We start from the raw sequence: 6,000 nt of genomic DNA on the forward strand, positions 1-6,000 counted from the left end.
GGAGGGGGGGCTCTCTCCGTGGCCCCAGGCGCCAGGGATTCTCTATATGCCTTTTATCTTCCTCTTAGGTAAGTCGAGGTTCTTTATATGGGTGGGAAGAGAGGCCATGTAGAAAAATACGTATTTTTTAAGGCTGGCAGAAGGTCTGCTTGCTCCAAAATGACAAGACTCCTGGCTTTTCAGTGAAGCATAACCAAAATACATAACAGGAAACTCAATGATTTGTTGGGTTTAATACCTTAAACTTCCTCTTCTGCCCCACCACTCTCCAGTACCCCTCACACCCCAGACTCCAGGCACAGCCGAGTGCTAACGGTAGTTTAAAATTGTGATGCTGCCAATTCTCTAATGGAAGAAAACCCAACATCCCAGAAACACTACTTCTTGGCTGTAAGAAGTTGTTACTGGGAGGTACACAGCAAGTCACCACAAAATGTGGGGAGAGTATATGGTAGAATGTACACACCACATCTACGATGATTGATCTGCAAAAGTTCTTAAGGACAGATAGGACAGGATGTGCCTCTGGACAAAGCAGGAAGAGCGAGGCTGGGGAATCAGCTCAACACTTGATAACGGGGGAAAAAAGGCCAATTGTTATTAACATAAGCTGAAGAAATAGTAGATAAGAGAGAGACAGTGATGGGTGAGGAGCTCAGAAAAAGCAGTGCAGAAGAGTAAGTCTTTGAGCGTCTGTCTCGTCTCCCACATTGTCCAGCGTAGTGAGAACTCTGGAACCTTGAGCTTTACAGGCAGCTCAGAGGGCTGGCCAGAGCTCCCTGTAATCCTCTCCTGATAAGGATCTCAAGGTTGGTCCCGGGAGCAGTAGGAAGGCAAAGGTGCGGTCATTGGTTAGTCATGTCTATCATGAATGAGCACAGGGATGGGGAATCAGACCAGCCATGCTGCCATTCCGGACCCTTGTATCCCTCAGGAGATACAAAAATCTTAGGCTATCCTGACTATTAAAATCATTCGTCTTGCTCACCTTGTTTTGATTCCACGAACACCAACCTTCTAGCTAGAATTTGGCTTTCCATGTGGACTTTCCTGCAGGGGAAAGAATGTGCTGACAAGCTGGCAAAGTTTCCAGGCCGCTTCCCAGTGCTTGTCCCTTTGTGACTGAATATATTTGTGGTCTGGCTTTCTCACCAGGCTGCTGTGAATTTGGTTAGTCTGTCCCTTTCAGCCTGATGAGCAGCACGTGCACTAAAAGAGCTCCGTCTCTGGCCTGCCAAGAATGAGCATCACCAGCCTCCAGCCCCCTGTCATGCATGGCCAGCCTCCCTCTGGACATCACTATCTAGCTGCTCTTTGCCACGTCAATCACTCCAACCACAGCCATTTACCCTGAGCCCAGAATATGAGCTGTGGGAGGCCTGCGAAAAAAAAAAAAAAAAAGTGCTAGAGCAACAAAAATAACTTTATAAGTTCTGTCGAATAAAAAAGAATAAGGAAGAAAGAGGCCCTGTGCTTGGGGGAAGGTGCCAAGACAGAGAACAAGCAGAAGGAACTGGCAGTGTTTAATCTAGAGCAGGGAAGATCCGGGAGGGCCAGCCGGTTCCTGTCATCAAATATCTGAAGGACTGTGGTGATGAAAAGGGGACAGGTCTGTTCTCTGAGGTTCCAGAAGAAAACCTGACAACCAAGGAGCAGTAGATACAGATACGGCTAGATAAAAAAAAAAAAAGAGGAACCTTTTAAGGCAGTTGTCCTCTCATAGCAATAATTCAAATATCATCTGCACTTTTCTTTTCTTTTTTCAAATGTATGAGAAGCAGTGTAATCCTGCAGTTATGAGCACAAACTCAGGAGCAGAACAACCTGGTTCATTTTCCAGTTCTGTCAATTACTAGCTATATAAGTTTGGGCAAGTTACTTAACCTCCTTATGTCTGTTTTCTCAGCTAATAATAGTACCTACCTCAAACAATAGTTAACCCATGTGATTGTGGCGAGGAGTAATTAAATTATTATACTTGTCAAGTGCTGTGAACAGCACCCAGCATATAGTAGTGCTCAATAAGGGTGGTGACTATTACTTTTTATTTAATATTTTTCTTCAAGTAGACACATTATTGATATAAATTTATTCTAAAGGAAACTTTATATTGCTACTGTAAGTGCAAAGCTGGTAACACTTGCCATGTATAGGTGGAAACTGTAAAAACAAACATAAAACAAAAACAATGTTATTACATTTTAGCTACTGCTGCCTGTTCCATGCCTTTCATTTGAGGACTGCTGACTTTTCCATAACAAGGAGGGCAGGAGAGTATTACAAGAACATTCTAGTACTTCACTGAGAGAGACTTCTTCTGTTGACTGTAGTCTGAAGGAAGAGTCTGGCAAGTTCAAGGAAGTGAAAGGCCAGTGTGGCTGGAGCCCCTGCTGTGGGCAGAGCAGCAGAGGGCTGCAGAGGGAGGCAGGGCAGGATCAAAGAGACGTTTAAAAAGGGGAATACCTACCCTAGCCTGAGACTTCAAGTGCTTTAGCGCCATGGCTTTATGCCACACCAAATCATCTCACAGGGCCCTCTGTGGTATGAGCAGCACACTTTAGAAAGCCCTCAAACACTTTGTGGCCCACCCATACTCATCAGCGTCCCCAGCAGGTCATTGGCAGTTTCCAGATGATGACTGCGTCTCATTTCTTTCTGCCTGAAAGCGTTTTCTGGCTCCAGGATGTGCACTGCAGACAGTGTGCAGAACAGGTCAGAAGAGTGTGTGAGTGTGTGTGTGTGTGCGTGCGCGCGCGTAGCAACTCTCCATCAATGAGGGATGGGAGGTGGGGAACTACCCCAGCTTCCTCGCCTCTTTGGGGGACACACAATCTCTCCAATGAGATTCATGGCTCAGGTAAGGATTCAATTGCATGGACACTTCGTATCTTTCTGACCCTTAGGTACCATGATTCTAGATCAAGTCAGCAAACTATAGCCCATGAGCCACAGCCAGCTCAATGCCTGTTTTTCTATGAGCTTAGTCTCTGAGCTAAGAATGGTTCTTATATTTTTTAAATGGTTGATAAAAAATGGAAAGCACAATAGCAGGGCACTAAACAGACCACATGAAGGATACATATGTATGTACAGTCTGAGAGCTGGAACAAGAAAGCCGAGCATCTCCTTGCTTTGACCTCAGCTGGGAACCTGTGTGTTGGGTGACTCAAATTTTTTGCTACTATGTGCATGTCCACAAATGACAGTGAAAATGCTGTGGATACTGACTTGGGGGTTACACATACATTGTAGCAAGTCAGAGAATTCGGAAACACGGAATATTTGGATAATGAGGATCTACTGTACTTGCCCCTCATTTCTCTTATTCACTAGACTGTGAATTCACTGAGGGCTGGTTTACCTGTCTTACCATTTTATCTCTAGCATCTGGCAAACGGCCTGGCACATAGGCTGTCAACGATCGATACATTTTGAATGGACGCAGAGTCAATTCAGGGCATGTGCTTCGTTGGCAGCAACGGCCAGCTAGCGTTTGTGGAGAACGCACCACGCACGGGCCTGCCTTGTGCTAAGTGGTCTCTGTGCTCCCTCAGTCAACAAGGGGACAGCAGATCATTGCCCTTCTGTACATGGCTCTGGAGTCAGACTGTTTGTGTTCAAACAGGGGATCTAGCAAGTTTCTTGGTCTCTCTGAGCCCCAGCTCTCTCAGCTGTCCAGCGTGGTAATTATAGTCCCACTGGTTATGGTGAGGAGCCAACGTGGTGATGCACAGAAACCATTTAGCACAGTGCCTGGCACAGCTACACCCTTGGTAAACATTACCTTTTACTTGTGCTTTTATTTAATAACTCCCCAGGACAACTTTAAGAGGTTTATTTTAGCATACCCATTTTGCAGATGAGAAAACTAAGACCAGGGGTTCTTGAGAGTCATACATAAGGAAGGGCTGGCTCCAGGGCCTACAGACCCATGCTGGTCACCACTTTGCTGTTATATAAACATAAGGGGTCCTTTTTATTAATAACAAGGGCTCTTAGTCTGACTGCTCAGCTACATTCGATCAAGGCAGCTCCAGACAACCCCCCCCAACTTCGGTTAGTTGGAAAGCCTCCCTACCCACTCCCCCATGAGTCGTCACTCATATCCCACATCGGTGTCTGTCTGCTCCCTGCCCACTTTCCGAATTCAACCCTTTCAGAACCAGCCCTATTGGGAGGGAGGTTGTTGGTTTGTTATCTTGGGTTTGACAGCTCAAAGGCGGCGGAGATATTTCCTGCTTCAAAGGCACATTCAACAAGAGAAAAGAAAAAGAATCAACATTCTGGTCTGCCACAAACGTCCTGGGGTTTTCTCCAACCCTTGACGTCAAGGGTTCTCAAACTTGGCTGTTAGTTGGAATCTCCTGGAAGCTTTGAAATATCCAGATGCCCAGGCCCGGACCCAGACCATTTATATTTGAGTCTCTGGGGGTGGAACTGGGGCATCAGCATTTTTTTTTTTTTTTTTAACTCTCCTCAAGCGATTCCAATGTGCAGCCAAGTTTGAGAAATGGTGCTTTGGATCTTATCAGCACTCAGCGCCAACGCTGAAGTCGCTCTGGCAACAGCAACTCTTTTCTCCTTTCAGGACATGCTGTTCCGGGCTTTGGGCGTGCTTTCCAGAGGATGTTTGTATGCGAGCGACCTGATGTTCCGCTCTGCCCCTAGGCCCAGCTCGGAGCCCGCGGGTCTCCGGGTCCCGCTCGCAGCGACACGTGTGGTCGCTCCGACTTCGCTGGTTATCTCCGTGGACCGCGCGCAGGGCTCGGCGGCCGCCACGCTGCCCACCCCAACTACAGACGTTCAAGGGAAACGCCCGGGGCTCGGGAATCCTACCTTGGCTGCCGGCGCTGCTCTCCAGTCTCGGGAATCCTGAGGTTGCCTCTGTCTCTGGGCTCCGCTCGCCCCTCTGCCCGCGCGGAGAGGCGCCCGCTAGAGCGCAGGCGCCACCTAGTGGGCGCGGGGAGGCCGTGCGGGGAGCGGGGCGGGAGATGAGAGCCGAGTCCTGAGCGGAAATGGGCAGCGTCCGCTTCCCACGTGGGCGGTTTTCCCTGCCGCTAGGAACCGCGGGCGTAACTCCCGGCGGGGTGGGACCACCTTCGCGCTCTACAGGGCCCTGGGACCTGAACTTGCCGAACCTTTCTCGAGGGGGCACGGAGGGGCAGCCAGGCCCTGACTTCTGGCCTGGGATCCATCCTGGCGTTTTCCTGGCTGGACTCCAGGATCTTTCCTGTCGCCCAAAAGTTTTCAGTACACCCCAGGTTCTCATAGCCTTTCTTTGACATATGCGGGGAGCATCCGAAGACGCACGGGACTGGGTTTCTCTCAAGCTAGGGAGGCCTTTCCCCTACGAGCAACCCTTTCTTCACCCCCCAACTTTGTCCTCCCACCCTGTCCCCTCCAGTCTCTGTGGCTGAACTTTATTACACGCCAGTATCAGAACCTGTGTACAGTCTGGGGATACAATCAGGTCCTTTAGGAGCTGGTAACCAGGTCATGCTTCTCCCGGCACCACGGACATGTCTTTGGTTGGTTGGGGCTGTCCTGGCACCGCAGGACATTTAGCATCCCCAACACGCTGGCACTAAATGCCAGTAGCCACCCCTTAGTCACTGTAAGGGGGTGTTTTGGGGGAAGGGTGTCAGATTGCCTTCTGCTGGCAAGCTGAGAACCTATTAGCTAATAATTAAGGTTCAGGTAACAATGAAATGCAATGTCCAGGGGAGTCCCATTGTCAGGCTTTTTTCAGAGCTGAGGGAACCCTCAGCCACCTCCCTATCCTGAGGCTTCCAGTATATATATATATATATATTTTAATGACATGACAGACAGAATTACAAAAATGGTGGACTATTTAAGATGTTTCCATCTCATTTCTTTGTTCAACGAGTATTAACTGAGTACCTACTACGTCCCAGACACTTTTCTACAAAGAATACAATAAAGAACAAAACACCCCGAAAAATCTCTGCTGTATTCACATTTGATGTAACAAATTAA

At 48.4% G+C, this 6,000-nt stretch overlaps 1 protein-coding gene across 1 annotated transcript in view; it reads right to left on the bottom strand.

The window, feature by feature from the left end:
• Nucleotides 1-4,967, bottom strand: part of CHD9 (chromodomain helicase DNA binding protein 9) — a 177,749-nt gene extending 172,782 nt beyond the window's left edge. Inside the window, exon 1 of the mRNA XM_019732338.2 lies at nucleotides 4,837-4,967. The gene's annotated coding sequence lies outside the window, so the exon portion shown is untranslated. The remainder of the gene's footprint in view (nucleotides 1-4,836) is intronic.
• Between the last annotated feature and the right edge of the window lie 1,033 nt (nucleotides 4,968-6,000).

Source organism: Rhinolophus sinicus, linkage group LG11 (assembly GCF_036562045.2).
Source record: "Rhinolophus sinicus isolate RSC01 linkage group LG11, ASM3656204v1, whole genome shotgun sequence".
In the NCBI taxonomy this organism is placed as follows: Eukaryota; Metazoa; Chordata; class Mammalia; order Chiroptera; family Rhinolophidae; genus Rhinolophus; species Rhinolophus sinicus.